Source organism: Monodelphis domestica, chromosome 3, assembly GCF_027887165.1.
Source record: "Monodelphis domestica isolate mMonDom1 chromosome 3, mMonDom1.pri, whole genome shotgun sequence".
Lineage (NCBI taxonomy): Eukaryota > Metazoa > Chordata > Mammalia > Didelphimorphia > Didelphidae > Monodelphis > Monodelphis domestica.
This window is the reverse complement of record NC_077229.1, coordinates 184,372,333-184,397,879: the sequence shown is the minus strand read 5'-3', so window position 1 is coordinate 184,397,879 and position 25,547 is coordinate 184,372,333. Positions and strand designations below refer to the sequence as shown.

At 35.8% G+C, this 25,547-nt stretch overlaps 1 pseudogene; it reads left to right on the top strand.

The window, feature by feature from the left end:
* The window catches only part of LOC130458084 (putative high mobility group protein B1-like 1), a 109,615-nt pseudogene that overhangs the window by 8,075 nt on the left and 75,993 nt on the right, over positions 1-25,547 (top strand).

Here is a 25,547-nt window from a genome sequence, read left to right as displayed (position 1 = left end):
GGCACATATTTAATATATACTTTTTAAACTGCATGTAATAATTCACAGTTTCATCAACAATCCTTTTCCTCTGTCTTTTATGAGTTAAAATGTTCATGTTTAAGTTCAAGATAAAAAAAAAGCAAGTTTAAAAATAAGTATCTAGTGAATGCAAACCCAAGTCTTCCAATTCTCCCACCTGTTTTCCAGACTATTTTATGTCGCCTCACGAGAAGGGCACCTCCTTGCAGCTTAAGTATGATACATGTGAATTGTTTTACCCCAGTACCTGCCCTTTTCTTCAACGTAAGTAAAAGTACTTCTTATATTACATAAAACAGATTTTGACAAACTCTCTCTTCTACTTCATTTTTTTCATTCAGCTGAGAATTAAATTAAGAAATAATCTCAAATGAAGAAATAGTCCTAATTCAGCAAGAAAGTCTGAGGCATATTGGATCTGGCTCTCTCCTTGGGTTTCCATCCAGGAAAAAAAATACTTATAAAAGACCTTCAGTTGAACTCAACTCACTTTATGTGCCTAAGGTGATGGCTAGAGATGAATGGGAAACTAGCTTTGCAGTAGAGCAGCAGATAGTTCTGTTTGCATAAATGTTCTGCACATCACTCCAAAAAAATATGTTCTAAGTCATCCAATGCCCTCTAGGATCATCTTTTCTTGAAATGGAACTGGGAAGATGTCAGAACTCATGATTCAGTCTGTTTGAGATAGAAGGAGAAACTAATGGTCATGTTTGCCCATCTTCCTTTCATTTATAGAATCATAGTACATTAGACCTGGAAGGGGCCTTAGAAACATTTGATCTAGGGTTTGTTTGTTTTTTTATCGATGAGCAAACTGAGATTCAGTGATGTTAACTTATCCAAAATCACATAGTGGTAGGACTGAGATGTGAACCCCTATATTCTGATTCCAAATCCCATGCTCTTTCTTCTACTTCACACAGAGTCTTAGAACAACTGAAAGCTCTATTTCTACAACTCTAGACAGTTTTTAGTGATCCTTTTAGCAAATGATCTTTTTTAATAGTCTGGATCCGAAAGGATATGTAGCTTAAGCATAAGATTTTTTATAGGCTTCATCTCTACTGCAATGGATTTTGCTGCTCAGGAGTGAGATGTGGCAGTAATGTGGAAGAGAGAAATTGCCTGATCTTTAGTTATCAATTACCAATCAATATAGTCCCTTATTATTTATTACAGTAATGAAAGTGAATGTGCTGGGGGCAGCTAGTTACCTCAGTGAATTGAGAGCCAGACATAGAGATGGAAGATCCTAGATGTAAATCTAGCCTCAGATACTTCCAAATTGTGTGACCTTGAGCAAGTCACTGCTCTTCTGCCTTGGAACATAGTATTGATTCTAAGATGAAAGGTAAGGTATTTTTTTAAAGAAAAAGGGGAGAAAAGTGAATGTGCTTGTAGGCTTTCTTTAAAAGAGGAACAGTGTCCAGAACAAAGAAAGTTATAATTCCACTGTGTTCTGCCAGAATCATATTAATTTTGGGACATGGTATCCAGTTTTATATTCTATTTTTCATAGTCATCCCATAATAAACACATTGGGATTTGATACTCATTGCATCTTTCAGTTAATTGTGAAATGATAAAGATATAGATTTTCATTGAATACTGCTTGTGAAAACCCTCTTGTTCCCTAATGATATCATCACTGAGGATATACTTGATTTGTGTATTTTTGATTCACATAAAGATTTTGTATTGATGGAAAAAGAGGCAAATTGATGAGGAGGCATTGGTGGTCTTAAGTCACCTTTTTTCAGTATTTAAGGTCTGCTGTTTATTTTTTCCTTTTTTATTATTCCAAATGTTTATAAATCCAAAAAAACCCAAGCATTTCCATATATAAGAACAAAGAAGATATTATACAAACCAAATCACAAATCTGTTTATATAACTTACCTTTCTTCATATGTAATTAATAGATCTCATTCACTAGTATCCCAACCTCTCCCTCACCCGCCCCACTTCACATAGGATACCATCACGGAGGCCAATATGTTCTGGAAGTAATGTCTTAGTTTATCCTTCTATTATTAGTTTTATGGGCATATATAATGTTCTCTTGGTTCTACTCATTTCACTGTTTATTATCTTGTATAGTTCTTGCCAGCTTTTTAAAAAATCAGTTTACAGTTTTGTATGTACTCCAATACAATCATATTCCATAACTTGATAAACTAATTTTTGGTAATTTAATTGGGATTGCATGAATAAGTATATTAGTTTACATAGGATTGCCATTTTAATTATATTGGCTCTGCCAAACATCAAAAAGTTAATATTTCTCCATTTATTTAGAACTGACTTTAATTTGTGAAAATAGTGCTTAATAATTATGTTAATGTGGTTCCTGGGTTTGTTTTGGCAGGAATACCCCAGGTCTGCTTTTGTTAAGGTGCTTTTGGCATCTTTTCCTCCTTCAGATATCTCATTATTAGGTCTTCAACTCTTACAAATTTATCTCCTTGATCCGGCCTCAGATACTTCCTAGCTGCAAGACACTTAACCCACATTGTCTATCCCTCACCCCTCTTCTGCCTTGAAACCAATACACAATATTGATTTTAAGACAGAAGGAAAAGGTTTAAAAAATAATATATATGATCTTGAGCAGAGATCTTCTCTAAATATACATAATTGAATCAGGCTCCTTTTCCTATCTTTAGTCTCTTTAGTGCTATTTCAATTCCTTCTACAGGCATAACTGAGACTGATTATTATAACATCCTTGATGGACAAAAAAGTTTATCGAAAAGTTTTGGGATTTTTTGGCAAAACTTTTTCTTTTTTTCTTCTCTTTGTAGTCTTCCATTTTTACCCTTGAATATTCTTTGATGGTTTTTTTTTTTTTCATGTTGGGTTTATTCCCTGTTTTTGTAAGCTTTATAAGACCATCCTGCTCATAACCATCCATCACCCTTCTTCGTTAGCCAAATACCTGATGGAGCTGACGATTGTTGACTATGACATGGTGCACTACCATCCTTCTGAGATAGCTGCTGCTGCTTCTTGCTTATCTCAAAAGGTTTTAGGTCAAGGGAAATGGAGCCTAAAGCAACAGTATTATACTGGTTACACTGAGAATGATGTGTTGGAAGTCATGCAACATATGGCCAAGAATATAGTAAAAGTAAATGAAAACTTGACAAAATTTATTGCCATCAAGAATAAATATGCAAGTAGCAAACTCATGAAGATCAGCACCTTTCCTCAGCTCAATTCAAAAATTGTCCAAGACCTTGCATCACCTTTATTGGGAAGGTCATGAGATGGTTGGAAGAAGCCATAAAGTCTTATATGTCGGCATTCATTTGGGACGTCTGCTTTTGTGCACACTCTTTCGGCCTTCGTTGTGGAATCTTTTCCCTTTTGTTTGCTTAATGTACATTGAGGAAAAATAAAATCATAATTTTCCTTAAAATTTTGCCATGAGGATTTCCATTTATTTGTATAGTATTCCAGTGTGGGCTTTTCAAAGAATTAGAGGTTGGGAGCAGTTTGGGAGGTAGAGAAACACTGACAGAAGGGAAAAAGAAGCTTCCTAAGAAGAGGAAGTGACTAGAGAGCTCTGTAATCAGTAATGAACAGAGGCAGCCAGCATTGGGCCAGACTTCTTGGGGGTCAGCTGGGGAAAGGAAGATCAAGGGTCATAGGTGAGTCTTTTCCTAGCCTTCGGTGGGGGCTTGATATAGCCTGGTGAGGAGACATATCTCTGGTTTAGGGGGTGTAAGACCATGTGGCTGGAGTCCAGTTCCTTGTTCACAGAATCTTGTATCATATCGTGATCTGTGGCTGTTGTGACTGAGAAGTACCTAGTCTGGTCTGGATTCAGGGCATTGTCTTGCTGGAGTAGCTGAAAGGGTGTTTCACCTGAGGGATGCACCTGGCCTTGGAGGGCAGAGAGTGTTTCAACCTGGCAGAAAAATATTTTAGTCCACATAGGTAGCTATCTCTAGCAGTAAGTCCAGTCTTTGGTAACTATGATGCTTTCTAGGTTCTTTTTGTCTCTTTGTTATTGTAATTAATTTATTTCATTCAACTTAGATATAAAAATATTGTCACATCTCTTGTCCATTTCCCAGTTTTATTTTCAAGTAGCTGTTCAATTAATTCAGGGTTAAGCTGTTTCAATTGTTTCCCATGTTTTTACTTATTATTGTTTTTCTCCTTATTCTTTTTCTTCTTCCTCATCTTCTTGTTCTTTTACTGATTTTTGTCTTATCTCTGACAAATTGATACTCTGACTATATGGAGATGACTGGATAACTCCTGCATAAATAACAAATCTATTCCTGTCTATTTTATATAATCCTTTACACCAAATAATAGCATTTAGTTGGCACAGAATAGCCAAATAAATAATGGATAAAATCTAGTAATAGACTCATTTTTAGTCTCTCATAGATGAAAGGCTATAATATTCCAAAGACTTTCATTTTTGCTTAGTGGAAAGGAACAATTCCTGTATAGCTAATGCTCTGAGATGACTGTGTCATGACTGGAACACTCCATATGACTCCATCTTACTACCATCTATTGTGCCTCTCTTTCTCAGCACTCTCACTCTAGTTTCCTCCATAGATATCATTCCTTGAAACTCAACCTTATCTCATTGTTCTCTATCTCCAAAGCTGCTGTTCACTGCTCCTTTGCTATACTGTTGTTGGCTGCTAAGGCTATCATGTCTTCTTCCTTAGATAAAGGGGACAATGTCACACATATGGAGCTAGTCAACACATTTTCAGTGGCTCACCACCTGAACTGTACCCCAAAGGGTTACCCAGTCTTGGCCATGTCTATTCCCCCCAAATACTCTATCCTTAGTGCTTTACCAATGCCCTATCCTCTCCAACTGGGTGAGATGAATGAAGCAAATTTCTTTCAATTCCCATCATGAACAGGGCATTTAAACAGCCTTGAAGTTTCAGTAATCCTCAATGAGGCACTTGAGAACATTATAGGAAGGAAGGCAAAACTGTAGAATTTTGCCTTGCATTCTGGCCCCTGTACCAAAGGTCTCTTGGCCCTTCACCCACCTCCCATACTTGCAAATAGAAATCATCACACTTTATTAAGAGACATGTGCCAGAAAACCCAAGGGGCCATGGTGTAATTGAGGAAGTACTAGATGCCAGGTTGAGATAACATGTATATTAGGCAACAGGTAATAAATGTTCTCTATATTCTTGAGTAGGAAGCTAAGATAGTAAATGGGATAAATAGATAATCAATAATGGAATACTTTATAGGTATGTAATCAAAGAATGTTGAACTAGGAGTCAATAATATCTGAGTTCAAATTCTGCCTCAGTTTCTTCATTAGTAAAATGAATATAATAATATTTATAATATACTTTATATATTACAAATGACTAGTTGTTAAGTACCAGTAGGGAGATTCCCTACTACGCTGACATAGACATCCTATAGAACTTACTTCACAGGACTTTTGTAAAGATAAATTTAAAGTTCAGTATCCAGGTAAGTTATTACCAGTTATTATTATTATGGAGTTATTATTATCATTTATGCTAACATGAATTTAATATTCAACCTGGCCTTATTAATGGATTTTTAAAATCTTTTATAGGGATTAACAGCATTGCTTTATCTCCTGGTGGAAGATGTCTTTCAACTCATAAACTACTATTCATTCAGCTACTGGCTATTTGTTGGGTTATCTATTGCAGGATTAATATACTTGAGATTCTTAGAGCCCAATAGGCCAAGGCCAATCAAAGTGAGTAAAATTCTTTAGGACCTAGTGTCTGGTATATAAGTTGCTCTGTGTGAGTCTGGGAGAATGGTACTTATTTATAAAACCAGTTGCCAGGGAAGCTCAGGCTGGCAGAACTTGAGCTCAGAAATTCCAAGCTATAATGAGCCATGATAATAGGGTGTCCACACTAAAGTCAGCATGAATATAAAGAGCTGGCCTCAAGTCAGAAACTTCCTGGGTTCAAATCTGGCTTCAGGTACTTCCTAGATATGTGACTCTAGGCAATTAACTTACTCCTGATTGCCTAGCCTTTGACACTCTTGGAATTGATACTGAGACAGAAGGTAAGGGTTGAAAAAAATTAAGGTAATAAGCCCTCAAAAGGAGAGCAGAGCATAGCTTCTGTATCAATCAAGTACTTCTATGAGTAGCCTCTGAATTTCCAGACAGAATTTCCAGACTATATATATAGATATATAGATATATATACAGAGAGAGAGATATGTTTAATTGGTATCTTCTTATCTTATAATTATAGGCAAATCCAACATTTCTTTTTAAAATCAAGAATTAACAATAATAGCACTTATATAGTGCCTACTACATATCAGACACTGTGCTAAGTACATAACAAGTGTTATCTATTTATATGTATATGTAAATCAATATAACAATTATAATAATATATCATATTTGATCCTCACAACCACCCTATAATGTAGGTACTATTATGCCCATTTTACAGTTAAGGAAACTGAGGCAAATAAAGGTTAAGTGATTTCCCCAGGGTCATACAACTAAGTGTCAGTGGCAAAATTTGAACTCGTGTTTTCCTGTCTCCAAGTCTATCACTGTATCCACTTTACCTGGTACCAAACACATGATGTTAATTTCATTTTCTTACAGTACATTTAATTCATAGTAGACAATTTTCCCAAAGAATGAAACAATTTTAATTAAAAGATAGATTTGGGAAAGTAAAATACCAGTTGTTTCCTAAAAGGAAACAAAACAATAAAGGGAAACTATATCCATGATAAAGGATATGAAGAAAAAAATAATACAAAAGAATAGGGTAGAATACAAAAGGGGATGAAAGGAAAAATATGGGGGAAAGAATAGAAGAATAGGATCATAAAATTAGAGAAGAAAAGAAATTTATGTTTCCTTCAAGAATGCTTTAAATATTGGGGCAGCTGGGTGGCTCAGTGGATTAAGAGTCAGGCCCAGAGACGGAAGGTCCTAGGTTCAAATCTGGTCTCAGACACTTCCTAGCTGTGTGACTCTGGGCAAATCACTTGACCCCCATTGCTTAGCCCTTACCACTCTTCTCCCTTGGAGCCAATACACAGTATTGACTCCAAAACGAAAGGTAAAGGTTTTTTTAAAAAGGCAAAACTGAAGAAATTAGCAGTTCTTCTTCTCCCCCTCCATTCAGTTTCTTCTACTTTTTGTTTCCTTTTAATACCAGCTCAGCCTTTTCTTTCCAGTGGTTTATTGCCTGTGTATTCTCTTCTTGGTGATTATACCTCTCTACAGTGACACTATTAATTCCTTCATTGGAATTGGAATTGGTTTGTCTGGAATTCCGGCATATTTCTTGGGAATATATTTACCAGTTGAGAAGCGACCTCCAAGTCTCCAAAGGTTCTACGATAAGGAGCATGAGCTCAAATTCCCTTTCATACCATGTTTTGGTCTTTTTAAACCACATTCTGAAAAAGCTATTTGCAACATGGAAAACTCGTGCCTGGATTATTGTAATTGTTTTCTGATTGGTCTCTCTACTTGAGTACATCCTCCATTCATCTGTCAAATTGTTCTTCCCAGACCTCAGGACTGACGGTCACATCCCTACCCTTATTCAATAAACTCCAATGGTTCTACTAGATAAAATATGGAATCTTCTGTTTGGAATTCAAAGCCATCCATAACTTAGCCCCTTCCTACCTTTCCCGTCTTGTTATACATTATTTATCTCCCTTCACCACCAATATACTCTAAAATCCAACAATACTCACTTTTTTGCTGTCCCTTGCACAAGACAGTCTATCTCCTAACTCTGGGTATTTTTACTGGTTGGCCTCCATACATAAATGTTCTCTCATCTCTTCTCTGTCTCTTGACTTCCCTGACTTCATTCATGTTCCAACTTAAGTCCCACTTTCTGTAAGAAGTCTTTCCCAGCCCTCCCCAGTGCTAATGCCCTCTATTGATTATTTCCAACTTATTCTGTATGTCTTATTTGTGCTAGGTTGTTTGCATGTTTTACCTCTCCTATTAAAATGTTAGCTCTTTAATGAACTATTTTTTGCCTTTCTTTGTATCGCTAGCACTATGCTAAGTGCCTAATACATAACAGGTACTTAATAAATACTGACTGCTCAATATTGTCTCTCACAATTAGCTTTACTGTATCTTTGTATATGGTTTCTAAGTCTGTGTGTTAACCAAAAACAGAGGCCTAAAATTTATCCTGACAATAGAGAAAAGAGCATTTAATAAAATACATGGAATGGATAGATAATTGTTTGTCTTCCTATATCATTGTAGAAAAAAAGAGAATTGAGAGGAAGAGGCTTAGGGAAGAAAGGAATATGGAGGAATAGTTGTGTTCCCTTGAGTAGCATTTGGCTGTACCCATTACCTAATGACCTTGCATTGGGAAAAATAGATAGTAAGGCAGTGTATGGACGGGATTTAGGAATTAATTAAAAATAGGCCCAATCATTCCTAAGAGGGAGTAGAACTAACACTCTCCTGGGCTTTAAAGGGATAGTAATCCAGTTTAACCTTTATAAATGTTTATGAATAAATAGTACACTCCCATGAGTATTCTACCACAGAATCAGGTTAGTCACTAGTTTCTCTGTTGGGAAATAGGAAATTAGTAATCAAGGCTATGTTATCAAAAGCAGACGACATAATGTTCCACATAGCTTTAATGTTAAGTATATTGTACTATTTTTTTAATTGTTTATTTTATATAGGCATACCCAGTCTATTATCTCTAATTGATTCCAGGAAGACATGACAATAAGTATAAAAAATTGACCTGGGGGAGGGGGGGGGAGTTAGTTCCATAGAAAAAGAGCAGAGCAGAATAGAGTCAATGAAAGGGCAGACAGAAGGAGAAAAACAGGAAAGAAGGAATTTAGTCACTAATTTCCTAATCTCTTTCAATTTTGTTTCCATTCCTGGAACTATATTAAAGCTCTTCTTTGAAAGGTCAATGACAACCTTCTAATTGCCAAATCCCAAGCTGTTCCTCAGGTCTTCCCCTCATTTACCCTATATTTGATACTTTTAACCAATAACTCTTTAATACTGTCCATTCATTTAATTTCTAACATATTACATGCTCCCAATTCTTTGCCTACTTCCCAACTACTTGATTCCTTTATCTACTCCTCTAATCCTCCAGATGTGCACATTCAACAAGGCTCTAGTTTCAACTCTCTTCTCAATCTATATCCCCTCCTTTGATGATTGTATCTACTACTATGGTGGCAGCTAGTATCATTTTTCTAGATATGTAATATATTGTTGAATATATTTTGTAGAGATAGAAAACAACAACAACAAACAAACAAGATTTGGCCATGGATGAGATATATCAGGTGAAAGAGAGAGAATTGAGTATGACACCAAGGTTGTAAATCTGGGAGATTGGAAGGATGATGGAGCTTTCAATAATAATAGTGAAGCTCAGAAAAGGTGTGGATTTGGGGAGAAAGATCATATAATAAGATCAGCTGTCACATTCCATTGAAGATTATTCATACTGTAAGATTCTTATCTCACTGAAAATTAAGAGAAGGAGATGTGCTTATTATCTACTCCCTGTCTTGGAGCATCAAACGCACCCTCTGAGGGATGTCCATCACAGATGATGGGGTTGGGAAGGTTTCAGTTGGGAGGGGGAAAGTACTGATTTTCTCAGTGACATATACGTAACTCCTTCTATAGGTGTCCAAGTAATAATTAAATAATTTCCCTGAGGGACTGGGACCTAGGAAGGAAGGTTTGGAGAAGCTGGAGACTAGCACAGGAACAAGAGAGGACAGAGAAGGAGAGTAAAGAGGGGGTGGGGGGAGGCATTGAATAAGGACAGTTCTGACTATAATGAAGATAAGTTCCATCCTAGGAAGGAGAGGGCACAAGCCATTGAACCTCCTTTCCACACATCATGAGCTGAAGTTATGGTGGATCTTTTCACATTCACATTATAGAACAATATCCTTGAAGACTAAGTCCTTAGAAAATATGCTTCAGTTTTATATAAGGCTACCAGGCTTTTGATAGACAATAGCTAGATGCAATCTAATTCCATCAAGAAGTGATCTGTCATACCTTACAAAAATATAGAGTGAAAACGCCTTTTTTGCACTTCATTTAAAATCATAACATTTTATTGTCTTTGTTGACTTGCTCCTTTATTTTCTGTTATTACTTCACCTAAACTCAGAGGAAATAAATTCACAAAGGATGTCCTGATCAACTATTCCTAACTAACTAACTAATTGACAAAAAAATGCATACAATGTACATTTTTGAAAGTCACTAGCAAGAAAGTGGGGAGAGAAGGAATCATGAAAGGCTTCATGGTGATGATGAGTCATGCTGATTCTTTAAGAAAACATAAGTTTCCAAAAAATGGAAGGGGAAAAGAAATTTATTCCAGGAATGGGGGATAGCTAGTACAAACTCAAAGACATAGGATGATATGTATCATGTGAGAAGAAAAACAAAGTCAGTTTGACTAGAAGGGAAATCATGTATGATCAAAGTGGAAAGATAGGATGGGGTCAGATTGTGAAGGACTTTAAATGCTAAATAGGAATTTATATCTGATTTGAAAGGCAACAGGGAGTCATTGTAATCTATTAAGTAGGGAAATCACATGTTGATCTATGCTTTAGGAAAAAATTTCAGCAGGTGTGAAGAAGAGGTATTCATGAAGTGATAACAATGATGATTATCTTTCCAAGAATTTGTTTAAAATTAGATGTGTTCCAATATCATGAATACTTATACCAGCCTATCTAAAGGCAAAGGGGCCAATTCAAAAATCTTAAGATATTTCCAGACCTATGATTGGGGAAAATACTTAATCTAGTTTCATAAGGCAGGTAGGCAATATTTTACAAGTATTTATTTTACCAAAATAACTTAAAACTTTTGTCCATGTATACTGCAGTTTCAACAACAAAATATGTTCAGATTTTGTGCTACTGTTGTCTATCAGACCTGGATGCCATACAGGAGAAAGCAGATAAAAAAGTCAAATAAAGTTTGCTGAAGATTACCAATCTATTATCATTTGGATGACATGAGATTAAACCACAGCCTTGATTCTTTGTATTCTTTTTTGTACTTTTTGTATTTTTATATTAATCTTTTTCCTGCTTATATCTGTTACCTATCCCACTGTTTTTTAACATTTATATGATTAAAATATTTAAAACTTTGATCTGTCGTTACTGAATATAGTTTGAGAATGAAGGAAAATCAGCAACTATAGTTAAAATAATTACTACTTATCAGAAGTTCATCAAAAAATATCAAGGAATATTATCACATTTTACAGTATCATTAAGGAGTATTCATCATCCTTTGGGACTCAAAGAATTCAAAGTCTTTCTTTGTTTGACCACTACTTTCTAAGAACAAATGGGAGGGAAAAAATTCCCCATATCATTGATGTTCATCCCTATGGTACATCAGCTATACCAGGTGACTTCTATTTCTCAGAAGTTGCTCAACACATCCTGTTTGTGTACATAAAGAGAGGAAGGAAGTGCCAGCATGCAGATGTGTTCAGAGAAAACTACCAAAAGCTGACTTTTAGGAAAGTGTAAATACATTTCTGTGAAACTCTCATGAAAGGCAAATAAATTAATAACTAAATATTGTAAACAAACTACATTAGTTATCCAGCTTGTCAAACTACATAAGACTGACAGTGAGAACAAGGTTAATCATGGCATGATTTAAGTCTAATTAAATGATAATGTAAAAATGGGCTGAGTAAAAAATTCCAATGAGGTTGTATAGGGATGAAACTCCTTGATTGTTCCTTAATATATGTTGTTTAATTAAATTATATTAACAAATTAATATTAATAAATCTGTTCATAGATAGTTTTTGTAGTATCAAGGAACTTTGAGAACAAAATGGAAATGTCAAACTTTAATGTTTTAAAGAGATTTTAGAGATCATTTTGCCAAAACTCTTTGTTTTACAGATGAGGAAACTAAATCCATGAGAATTAAAATAACGTGTTGGGGAAGCTAGGAAGCTCAGCCAATAGAGTAATTGGCCTGGAGATAGGAGGCCTGGGTTCAAATGTGACCTGAGATACTTCCTGGCTGTGTGACTCTAGGCAAGTCGCTTAATCCCATATAGCTAGCACTTGCTGCTCTTCTATTTTAAAACTGATACTAAGGAGATCAGAGTTTTAAAAAATAAAATAATTTGTGTTACAAGTCTATTGCCCTGGGTGTATCTTATGAGCTAAACCATGCTTACAAGCTGCTTGATATCTTGGAAACAGAGAATACTAAAAGGTTTGTATATGATGAAATATGTCTCACAAGATCATTGAAAGCCATACCTTCAAGAGTATTTTTTTAAGTTTTAGACATTTTAAAAAATGTTATTACTTTCCAATTACGTCACTCCCATAGAATCCTCCCTTTATAACAAAAAAATGTAATTAAATGAAATTTCAATTCAACAATATTCAAATAAATGTCTACTCTGCACCAGGAACTGGGCTAGATATTATGGATACAAAGATAGAAACAAAGCAATCCCTGCTCTTGATTCCATTACTTTCATCTACCTTAATTTGTTTAGATTGTCCCAACTTCTGGGTACCCATTTTGTACCCAAAAAGATGCTTCTATTAACAAGTACTGTTATGGATATTTTTATGTCATGACTTTTGACTTCCTGATAATATTGAAGGGTCAAAAAATATGAACAGATTAGTGACATTTTTAATATAATTCCAAATTGTTTTATATAATTGTTATTGTTTTGTCATTTTCAGTTATATCTGATCCTCTGTGACCCTGTTTGGAGTTCTCTTAGCAGAGATACTACAGTGGTTTCCCAATTCTTTGTCCAGCTCACTTTACACATGGGGAAAGTGAGGCAAACAGGGTTAAGTGACTTGCCCAGAGTCACACAGCTAGCACATGTCATGAAAACAAGTTAAGAAGTTAAATCTTCCTGACTCCTGGGCCACTTAGCTTCTGGAGTTAATCAGAACAATCTGCAGCCCCAAACACACTGCTTTAGTGTGCCCAGCTTCCTAAGGTCCTCCAGTATTTACCATATATGACTTATGTAAACTTTAGCAATCTCTTGTGTGAAAAGTAAAGTGTTAAGATTATTTTAGTTTACATTTCTCTTATTATTAGAGATATGGAAGTCTTTGATATGGGTGTTGGTAATTTTAATTTCTTTTTCAAAAACCTTCTGGTTTTGACCACTTATATATTTAGTAATGGTTCTTTCTCATATATATGTATATATGAAATTTATATATAAATGCCCTACATAGCTTAGATGTCAGAGCTTTATCTAAAGTAGCAAATTTAAAGATTTCCCTCTTTGATTCACAGCTTTTCTCCATGTAGCTACATTGAATTTGACATATGAAAGTTTAAAATGTTTTCATCACAATTGCCTATTTTATCTTTTTTTAATAACTTCTATCCTTTGCTTGGTTAAGAATTCTCACCCTAATCTGTAGAAGTTACTTCCTTACACTTTTCCTACTTTTTTCATAATGTAAACTTCCATAACTATCACATATTTATTTGAAGCTTATTCTAGAGTATGGTATAAGATGCCTTACTACCACTTCCAGGATCAAATCAAAATCCTCTGCTTGGCATTTCAAACCCTTCCTAAGCCCCCACACCATTCCAGTCTTTTTAAACTCTCTCCCCCTACCATAAATACTCCATCCAGTGACTTTGGCCTCCTGGCTGTTCCATGAACAAGAACCTCTATATCTTTCCTCCAAGAATTTTCTCTTGCTGTCCTTCCTCCATAAAATGCTCTCTCTCTCTTCTCATCTTTTGCTCCTAACTTCCCTGAGTTCCTGGAGTCCTTCAAGTCTGTGCTAGAATTCTGTTCTACAGGAAGCCTTCTTCATTCCTCTCTTAATAGTAAAATTTGTCCTCTCTTGTTGATTACTTCCAATAGATGTATCACTTGTTTGCACATCTCCTACCAGGGTGTGAGCTCCTTAATAGCAAGGGCTATCCTTTGCCTTTTTTTATATCCCAAGGCTTACCTAGCCCAGGCACTTAATAAATGTTCATCGACTATTATTTACTATTTTTCCCACAGAATCTTTTGACAAATGAGGGACCTTGCTCTAATACTTTGGGTGGTTTCTTGAATAATGCCTTTGATGCTATGTTTTATTTATCTCATCTAGTCTAATAATCAATTGATCAATATTATGACTAGTTCTGATTACTACTTTATAATATAATTTAGAACATGTTCACGTTAAATCCCCTTGATATTCTTGTCTTGGAAACACAGTGGATAGAGCACTGGGCCTGAAGTCAGAGAAATCTAAACTCAAATATAGTCTCTGATGCTTCCTAGCTTTAGATTTTTGGGCAATTCACTTTGCCTCTCCTTACCTCAATTTGCTCACTTGTAAAATGAGGATAATAATAACTCCTACCTCCCAGAATTATATTATTATATTATATTATATATTTATTTAATATATGTATTATAATAATAATAAAGTGCTTAGCACATAATAAGTATCATAAAAACATTAGCTTTTATTATTGTTGTTATTATCATTTAGTTGCACCAAAAGAATGATGTCATTCTTTTGTCTCATTCTAGCTAACGCAGCTTGGTGACACATGGATAGAGGGTTGGACTTGGAGTCAGGAAGACCCAAGTTCAAATTCTGCCTTAGACATTTACTAGTTGTGTGACCTAGAGCAGATCATTTATCTTTTCTTGGCTTTAGTTATCTCATCTATAAAATGGGGATAATAATAGCACCTCTCTCAAATGAAGTAATATATGGAAAATACTTCAGAAACCTTAAAGCACTATATAAATATAATCTGGTTTTTTATATATCTCCTTCATATCACCTCCATAAAATTTATGATTTCTATTTCCCTTTAAAAATGTTACAAATTGAAAAATCCTAACAAAAGAAAGAAAATGGAGAGGCTGGTCCCAACCAACAAGGCAATGCTTAACCAAAGGGCTGAAGGCTGACTTTCTCTCTGGTCCTTGGGGCCATTTCCAAATCTGTATCCCAGTCCCCATAAATCAACAATTCTGCTTTACTTAGATTCATAGAATCTTAGTATCAGAAGGGAAGTTAGGGGTCATCCAGTCCAGTTTTCTGATAAAGTACTTTGTGTGTTCTCATTCTGGGCAGTTCTTATTCACTTTCTTCTAAGTTAGAATCATTAGAGAATGTACCCAGATATGCTACAGACTCTTTTCTGAGTCTTTGAATATTTTGCATATAAAAACCAGTCAACATGTATAGGACCAGCTCATCTCTTGTCCAAGCATTTATTTCTTAGTGATATATTGTTGGAAAGACATTGCAGTTAACTTGTGCCCCTTTTGCATCTTTCCATTATCATCATCATCATCTTCTCCTTCATCATAGCTAGCATTTATATATTGTTTAAATGTTTGCCAAGCACATTGCAAATATCATCTCATTTAATAACTCTGGGAGGTAGATGCTATTATTATCTTTATTTTAAAGAAAATGCAATCTTTTGGGTAAACCACAATTTTGATTCTTCTGATGTCACAGTGTTTCATGATTTGCTGCCATATTTCATTGACAGAAGAATATTTTCTTGAAGGAAACAAACGGCATTCATTAAGTACTTACTCTATGCTAGGTGATATACTAAAGTGCTGGGCATACAAATAACAAGCAAAAAGAAAGACAACCCCTGCTCTCAAGGAGCTGACATTCAAATGGAAGAAGACAACACACAAAAGGGAGCAGAAAAGCTGGTTGGGGTGGGAAAACAAGAACTCCAGAAACAAACGTGGGAGGAAAATGAAACATGATTAGGCTAGGTCCTTCCACAAAATGGAAGTTCTAGGAAGAACTCATGAATGGGAGAAGGGGGGCTGATTTTGTGGAGAAATATTAAATACTGAGCACAGAGCACAGAGATGACAGATTGTTTCAGGGAAAGGCAATCCAGTTACTGAGGGAAGTTCCAGGCTGAGCCAGCAGTACAGAAAACATGGTTTTGAAGTCCAGAAAGTCATTAATAGGACCAGGAAGAGAATAAGCTAAGTGAGGAAGAAGATCTAGGTTTAATTTCTGCCTCAGATATAGACTAGCTGTGTGATCTCAGACAAATCACTCACCTCTCTACACTTTAGTATCTCCAGTATTCCTTGCTTGATTGTTGAACAAAGTCATCTTTGTGTTTTGATCTATTAATACATTAGCAGTTTTATGATTTTAACATATGAACAAGAAAGACTTTGTAAAAGGAAAACTTGTAAAGTTGTATTTAATTCGGCCAAGGGAATTTTTTTTTTTGTGATCAGTAAAACATTACTCCTACCAAGTTAATTATGTGAATGCAAAAATATGTTCTGTGGGAAATCACTTGTCAAAGTGTGTCCCTTTCTTTTATCTTTATTTAAAACACCCTCCATACATTTAAAGACCCCATTCTCATAAAATTAAGATAGTAGGTATATATATAGCTTAACAATTGACTCCATACATCTTTCACTAATTGGATATACCTTTGAGCCCTCTAGAACCACATAGAATAAATAAAACAGCTTCCATTTATTAGCACTTTAAGGTTTGAAAAGGGCTTTGAAAATATAATCTCATTTTTCTTCTCCACAATAGCCCTGGGAGGTAGGTGTTTTTGTTATTCTAATTTTAAAGACTAAAGCAGACAGAGGTTAAGTGACTTGCTGGGTGTTTTACAGAACTTGTAGTTGTCTGAGGGCTAAATTTGAACTCAGACTTTCCTGACTCCTGGCCCAGTGGTCCATCCATTGTGCCATCTAACTGTTCTTATTTTAATATTTTTTCATTTATTAATTCCAAATTGTTTTACTCCCACCACAGAGCCCCACCTACTGGAAGGGTAAGAAACATAATACTCATTATATATATGAAATCATCCAAAATATATTTTCATATTAACTATGTTTCCCAAAAAAGCAAGAAAAATAAAGTGAAGAAACATGCTTTGATCTCTATCTGGAGGTGGACAGGATTTTTTTTAATAACCCTTATCTTCTGTCTTAAGGCAGAATAGCAGTAAGGGCTGGGCAATGGGGGTTAAGTGACTTACTCAGTCACACAGATAGGAAATACCTGAGGCCAGATTTATATCCAGATCCTCCCAACTCCAGGGCCTGGAGTTCTCTCTATTAAGGCAACTAACTGTTCCTATTTGTTCCACATAACAATCCTTCAAATATTTGCAGACCATGATCACATCCCTTCAAGTCTTCTTTTCGCTTCTTCACAAGGTTAAACATCCTCAGTTTCTTCTCCAAATTTTTATAAATCAAATCTCCTCAGCATCCCAGGCACCTACCTCTGGGTACACTAATTTTTCAAAGTTTGTTTCTCCTAAAAGTTGATGCACAAAATTGAATACAATATGTCAAATGAGATCTGTTTAGGACAGATTAAAGTAGCACTATCATCATCCTCATTCTGGACAGTCGCAAAGATGAGCATAAAGAATTATGGATGTGGAATCTGAAGGTCAAGGTTCAAATCCTAACTATAGGAGCAACAATGTAGCTCAGTGGATAGAAAGCCAGGCCTGAAGACAGAAGGTCCTGGATTCAAATCTGACCACAGATAATTCCTAGCTGTGTGACCCTGGACAAGTCACTTAATCCCAATTACTTAGCTTCTTCTGCCTTGAAACCAATATTTAGTACTGATTCTACAAGAGAAGGTAAGGGTTTAAAAAAAAAAGGAAGCAGGATTGATCATTTCAAAGTGCTTACAATCTAATGAGGGATAATATATGCACATATATGAGATTGATGTTTATATATGTATACATAATGGATTATATATATATAATGAACACATAATAATAGGATGGGGCAGTCACTAACATCTAAAAGGTTAAGGAAAGTATGAACATAAGAGGAAGAAAGATATTCCAAAAGGCAGGTGAGAGTGTGTGTTCAAGACCACCAATGCAAAGGTATACAGAGTTATAGAGTATTCACTGTATAAGAAATTGTAAAAAAGCCAGTTTGACCAAATTTTGATGTATATGGAGAGAAGTAATGTATAAAAGAGAATGGGCCTGTGAAGGAATTTAAATACCACAGAGGGGAGATTCTATTTTATCCCATAGTCCCATTGTTGGTGAACCTATGACACATGTGCCGGAGGGGCTGCTCCCTTCTTCTTCTCCACCATGCCTGGGGATATTTCTCCCATCACCCACCCCTCTACCCAGCAGCCCAATGGGAGTACTTCCTCCCTCCCCTATCTGGGGTAATGGGGCATGAAGGTGCAGTTTGGGCATTTGGTCTCTAAAAGATCCACTATCACTGTCATAATCCATAGGAATCCCTTCCAACTCAGAAATAGCCAAAATTCTCAAAAAGATTTTGAGAAAATTATCTTGGTAGATGTGTTAACCAATAAAATAAATAGGGAGACACTTAAGAAAGGGAGAAAACTTAGGATGTTAATACAATAGTTTGTGTGAAAGGTGATAAAGGCTTGAATTGGGGTACTAGTTATCTGAATAGAAAGAAAGGGACAGACAGAGAGATGGAAATAGCAAGATTTGGCAATGGATTGGGTGTGAAAAGTAGAGAATGATACTAAGGTCGATAACTTGATTAACTAGAAGAACTATAGTTCCATCAACAGAAGTGAGAAAATTAGAAGGAGAGACAAATTCAACAGAAATATAATTAATTCTGTCTTGGATGTGTTGGGATGAAGACAACTCATAATGCCCAACAGACATCCTTGTGGACCAAATGTAATCAAAATTAAAATAAATACTTAATGTAATTAGTTTCTTACTACTAAAGTCTTTGTCTGATGGTTTATCAGAGTGGAGTTGACCCTGGGTTCTCAGGGGTTCTTGGTGGTAAAAGGGTACAAGTTCTGGCAAGTGATACAAAGTGAAAGGAAAAAGGTAATGCATGTAAATATGCATAATATGTAAATATGCACAATGTTTTTGCAATATGTGAGAAAAAATGGATCTACCTTACCATGTCATATCTAATGACCTGGCTTCCCCTGGTGTCAGCCTGAGCATCATTGTACAACATTGCTAGGGAGGGAGGAGCTGGGGGCATATATGAGGCCAGTAGGGTAAGCGAGAAGGTCTCTGGACTTCTGTTCCTGAGATGCTTGGTACCCTGCATTGCTGCAGGAAGAATATATAGGCCTCAGCCAGCTAAATGGAGACTCTATAATCAGATTAATCTTTCCTTAAGAGAAATTGACTTCTATCTCCTGTAGTAATTAAAATAGTGGAAGACATAAATTGTGGCAGATAATAAAGTGGTTGGCTTAAATTGTAAGCGCAGAAAATATGTTTTCAAGATAGTGTCTTGTTTTTAAATCAAATATAAGGTGGTCACCAGGGAAAAATTCCCAAATATGAAATATACCCAAGTCAACTGGGTTTTATAGAGATTTTAATTAATATAAATGAGGAATTAAAGAAAGAGAGAGAGAGAGAGAGAGAGAAAAGAAATAATGAGAAAAAGATAGGCCGGCCCAGGCCAGCCCTGGCCAACCCAGGCCCAAGCCCTAAGAGAGAGATCAGTCAGCCTTTTATCCACTCACCACAAGATTTGTCCAAGCAAGGATTCTAGTGTTCAGAGAGACACCAGTTCAGCTTTGGCCAGCTGCCATCTCCAGAGAGAGAATCTCTGAGACTTCCTTCAAGGCAGCCTTTCCTCTCCTTTTAAAGGGAATTTTCTCCTATGTCACCTCCCCTAAGTTCTCATATCTACCAATCACAGTAGACCTTTTCCAAAGGACAGACCATTCTTAATTCACACCTAAGAAAGCTTGAACTTTTGATTAAGTTCATACCTGAAAAACCTCTGAGTAAGTTAGCAAAGTAACCTCTTTGCTCCTTGTAAATTCACAAGTTGCCTGACCTTTATAGGTACTTAGCATCCTTTTGTATTAGATCTAAAAATAGGCACAGCTTAAAAACTTTTGCCTTGCCATAAGTATGGGTTTAAGTATTTTTCATTGTTCAGCAAGGAGTTTCTTCCCCTAAAGCAGGCTTAAGTAGGGGTGGCGTAGAGGTCTCACATTCCTGATCTAAGTAGAGGTCTCACATTCCTGATCTAAGTTCCTTCATTGTTTAAAATGGGGAATGGTCTTAACCAAACCTTATGAAGAGAAGTTTTATGGTTCACACTCCTCTATTTCCTCTCTCTCGTCTCTGATCTTCCCATTTATTAATAAAATGGTTACAACTCTGGATGGGTCCCCCATTTTTATCTTAATAGCAAGTTTTAAAGCACCATAAAAATGCTATTATTCTATTATTTATGATATTAGGGAAAGGTCCATATATAGTTATCCCTCACTATATTACAATTCACTAATTGCAGGTCCACTATATTGCAGATTAAAAAAAATTTATATATATGTACACACACATATATATATATACATATATATAATTGTGTTTTGTGAAGTTTTCACTGTATTGTGGAATTTTGTAGATGAATGCTATACTGAACACAATGGAAATGTAGTACACCACTGCCGCTTGCACAAGTTTGCCCACATGAGATTGTACACAGCACACGATTGACTGTTGGAATGAAAGGCGACTGTAAGGGGTACATTTAGGGAGTTTTGACTGAATATATTATACTATGGTCACCAGGGATTAATTGAAATCCCAATAAAATATTCAAGTCAGGGGAATTTTATGGTGGTTTAATTAATATAGAGGGAAGGAATTAAAAAGAAGAGAGAGAAAGAATATAAGATTTCTCCAGCCTAGCCTAAGCCAACGGAAGTTCCAAGAACTCAGCCACGAGGCCTCCTCAGAAGATTAAAACTAGCTCAGCTTCCAGCCACGAGGTCTGCTCCAAGATGAGGGGGTTCCTAAGAGGATAGTGCTTTTAGGAGGTAAAGGAAAAAGGATTTAGCCTAAATTACTCACCCAGGTTGCTCAGGGAAGACACCTCACCTAACCCATACTACTGAGCTTCTCCAGTCCCTTATCGGCAAGCTGCAACCCACCAAACTGCCAGGATACCCAGCATGCTTCCATGAGCCACAGCAGCCAGAGCGAGAGTCACGTTTCTGCAAGAGAGACCTGAGAGAGGAAGAGACATGAAATATATATTCTTTTTGTACATCACTTCCTGCATCTCACATGTACCAACGGTAGCTTAAGCTTGATTTAGGACAGCCCAGGGGGTCTGTCAGTTGTTTCTTATTTGTCCCTTGCTAGCACATGTCTGCCATAGGCCATCCTCCTCAATACTTAATTCTTAAGTAGGGGTGTATACATCCCTGGTTGCTAGACTAAGCAAGGTGGAGTAAATCTAAAATTCACACAACCAATCACAGGCGTTCTGTACCCTGGGCACTTATTAGTTCAGTGTTTATAAGAGTGTGGGGAAAGTTTATAGTAGAGTGGGAAGGGTTAATAAAGCCTTAAAATATCGATATAAATAATTAAATAAATGTAAAGCCACTACTTCACAGATTTTCACTTATGTCGGGGATCTCTGGAACACAACACCCACAATAGGTGAGGGATCACTGTATTTCTATGCTTTTTATGTTTTGAACAGAAATGGATATTGCATTTTGTCAAAAGTGCTTTATATTTATTGATTTAATCATTTGATTTTTATTGTTCATATTATTGCTATAATTTTCCTAATGTTGAGCCAACCCTGAATTCCTGGTATAAATTCAAACTGTTCAAAGTACATCATCTTTCTAATATGTTGCTGAAGTTTCTTTGTTGTTGTTTGTTGTTATTCAGGTATTTTTTGTCATGTCCAACATTTCATGACCCCTTTTGGGGTTTTCTTGGCAAAGATACTAAAGTGCTCTGCCATTTCCTTCTCCCGCTCATTTTATTGATGAAGAAACTGAGGCAAACAGTAAAATGACTTATCCAGAGTCACTCACTTGGTAAGTGTCTGAAGTCTTATTTGGTCTCATGAAGAGCCTTCTTGACCTTAGGCCTGGCTCTCAATCTACTGTGCCATATACCTGCCCAAAGACTCTTTGTTAATATTTAATTCTTATTAATATTATATTAATATCATATATAACAATATATTTATTTTTATTAATTAATTAAAATTAATTAATTTAATTAAAAAATTAAAATTAAAATTAAAATTAAAATTAATTTAAAAATAAATTAATTAATAATATATTATTAATATTAATGTTAATATTAATAATATCTTATTCTCTTTTATCTCTGGTTAAGCTGTCAATACTATATTTGTATCATAGGAGCAACTTGATGATACCCTTTCTTTTATACTTTTTATAGGCAAATTATATTAGAGTTAATTTTCTTTGAAATTTTTCATAGAATTCTTATCATAGTATATTTTTAGAACCAGAAGTGACCTTTGAGATGATTAAGTCAAGCATCTCATTTTCCAGTTGAGGAAGATGAGATTCAGGAAGGCTAAGCAATTTGTCCAAGCTCATAGAGCTGATAAGTTTCTCAGTCAGCATCAAAGCCCAAATCATAACTCTAAAAATCTTGTGATGTATTCACTATGCCACATTGTCTCCACAGAGTTATTTGAGGCTGAAAGAGGAGTGACTTACCCAAAGTCACACAACTATCAGGTATTTGAGTCAAGAACTGAACCCATGTCTTCCTAATTCTAGGTTCAATACCATATCCACAGTGACACAATCTACCTGGTCCTGGGTTTGGGTTTTATTTTTCTTCAGGAATTAATTTATGGTTCACTCTAGTTATTTTTCTAAGATTAGAATATTTAGGTTCTCTGCTTCTTATTCTATTAGGTTTTTAGGTGTTTTACATTTTTATAAATAATTCATGCATTTTCTTTAAGATTTCAGTTAATGCCTAGCACATAGTTGACATTTCATAAATCTTTATTGGTTAGCCAACTGATTGTTGGCAAATAATCAGGCAAAATTGTTTCTAAAAATTCCCTTTTTTCCTTTTTGTTTGTTATGAATTTTTTCACTCTTGATATTGGTAAAATTTGGTATTCCTTCTTTTTAAAACATCTCACAGCAGTTATTTATTTGATATTTTGTTCTTGTTGTTGTTCAGGAATTCACAGTTTAGTCCAATTCTTCATTACCCCACTTGGGGACTTTCTTGGCAATATACTAGAGTGCTTTGCTATTTCCTTCTCTAGCTCATTTTACAGAGTAGGAAACTAAGACAAATAGGGCTGAATGGCTTGCCCAGGGTTACATAGCTAGTAAATATCTGAGGCCAGATTTGAATTCAGGAGGATGAGTCTTCCTGAATTTAGGCCCTATACTCTAACCATTATGCCACCTAGTTGTCTTTCATCTTTTCTTATTTTTTTAAAAGCTCCTATTTTTATTTATTTGTTTGTTTTCTCATTCAAGTTCATAGGCCTCCATAAAATCTAGGTTAAGAACCCCTAATCTAAAAGATTTCTGTAACACAGAGCTGAGCAAAGCAAAGTCAGACGCATCTCTAAAGCTCTCAGGTTAGAGGAAAGCTGCTTGCACATAGCTAGAGCCATAATGTCATTGATGTGATTCTCTTCGACTCATTTCATTACTTTCTTCTGAAGAAAAAAAAATCCACATCTATTGTCCACCCTTCTAGTGATGAGCTTATACTTATTTTGCAAAGTTGATTTTTGAATACCAAAAGTTTCAGGACATTTCTCAGGGACTTGAATGCTGTCCACCTCCAGAGAAAGAACTGTTAAGTCAGAATGTAGATGAAATCATACAATTTTCTAATTGTTTATTTGGGTTTATGATTTGGGGTTTGGGTTTTATAAGATTACTCACCTACAAAAATGAACAATAAGGATTTTTGGGTGCCAAGTATATTTTCCATTGCCAGATCTGAACTCAAAGTCCTTTCACCTTGGAAAATTTGCTTAAGCTTGTAGCCTTTTAGCATGAAGAGCCTCTGAACATAATTGATAGTGGAAGGACTGTAGGAAGGCAGGCAACTCTGAAACATGGACCTGTGCTAATAATTCAGAGTAATACAAGAAATTCTAATCTGCCCGTACCCTTTGATCTAGAGATCTCACTGCTGGGCACATTCTTCAAGGAAGTCAAAGCTATAAAGGCCTCAAAATAGTTATAACAGCACTTTTTTCATGGTAGCAAAAACACTAGAAACACAGTGGCTACCCATTGGCTGATTCTGAATGAAAACAATGTAGGTGCCCACTGATTATATGGCCATAACTGGCCATAAGTGGCTCAATGGAATATTAGTGTGCCCTAAGAAATGGTGAGCATGCATGGGAAAGATTGTGTGAAAATGAAACACTATGAAGGAAGCAAAAAAGGGAGCCATACACACTATAACAGTCTCAAACGAGGCTAAGCTGGGGAGGGCCAACCTTGGACAAGGGTTGAAGAATTCTAGCCCCTTCCTTCAGTTGGGGTCAGGGCAGGAGAGGACACTGGGTGCAGAAAGTTTTGGTCAGTCCTTCCTATCTAGCTAATCTAATCTAATCTGATCCATGCCTCCATCCCTCCATCATTATGTCAGTGTGTTTTGCTTAATTGTTTTTCTGTATTGTGTATGTGTGTATGTGTGAGTGTATAGAAGTGCAAGACTATAGACCCTGAAATGCCTGTGATTTAAAAACAAAAGGTATCAATAAAAGTGTTTTTTAAAGAATCCTTGATATCTGCCTCACTCCCAGGCCAAGTGAGCTGGCGAGTTTCAGAAAGAAAATACTTAACTTTGTTGTCTCCTCCAGAAACTGAACATCTAAGGTCAACTCTACCTCATGATGAAGCATCAGAGGAAACTTTAATAGACAGACTTTGGTAGAAGACTAACTACTTTAAGATGTGTAAGTTGATGGGCAGATGTGGGTATGAAGTAATCTGGCACTAAAAAGGTGTGTGAATAGGAGAGGATTCAAGCAAGAAAATTAGTACAGGAACAGAAAAGCATGGATGAGAGGGGAAATACTTTCCTATTTGAATCTTTTGTATATCTCTTCCTGTTTCTAGTAATAATAACTCACAAGTATGTTAAGTTCTGAATAGTGTTACATTCTGAATACAATTTTAGTTATACTGGATTCTTTTATTTCTTTGTTTAATTTGTTTGAATGTAGGCTAGACAGATAATATATTAATTGGGACATTCCAAGATATTTCTGGAAGAAGATACTTTTTCTTTTCAGCACTATACATCAGGATCATATGTCTTTAGAGTCATTATATGCCAACAGCTATGTTAGGGAGATATTCCAAAGTTAGCCAAAGCAGGATTTCCTTTTGGGAAGTCATATGCTACTCCACAATTAACCACAGCCATCCCTGACATCCGCTGAGAGCTATAATAGATGAATGCTTGAGGGTGTATATTTCCCTATTCCTCCAATTTTCCTCCTTTTTTTCATCCTTCTTCAGAAACCTTTCAGCTTCCCTTCCCCCTTTCTTCAATCTCCTTCAACTCCTTCAGTGTGAGCTGTGAAGTTTCGGTGAAATAGTTCTTAATCTTCTTTTCTAACAAGGGGTTTATTTGGGGAAGACAGGACAAG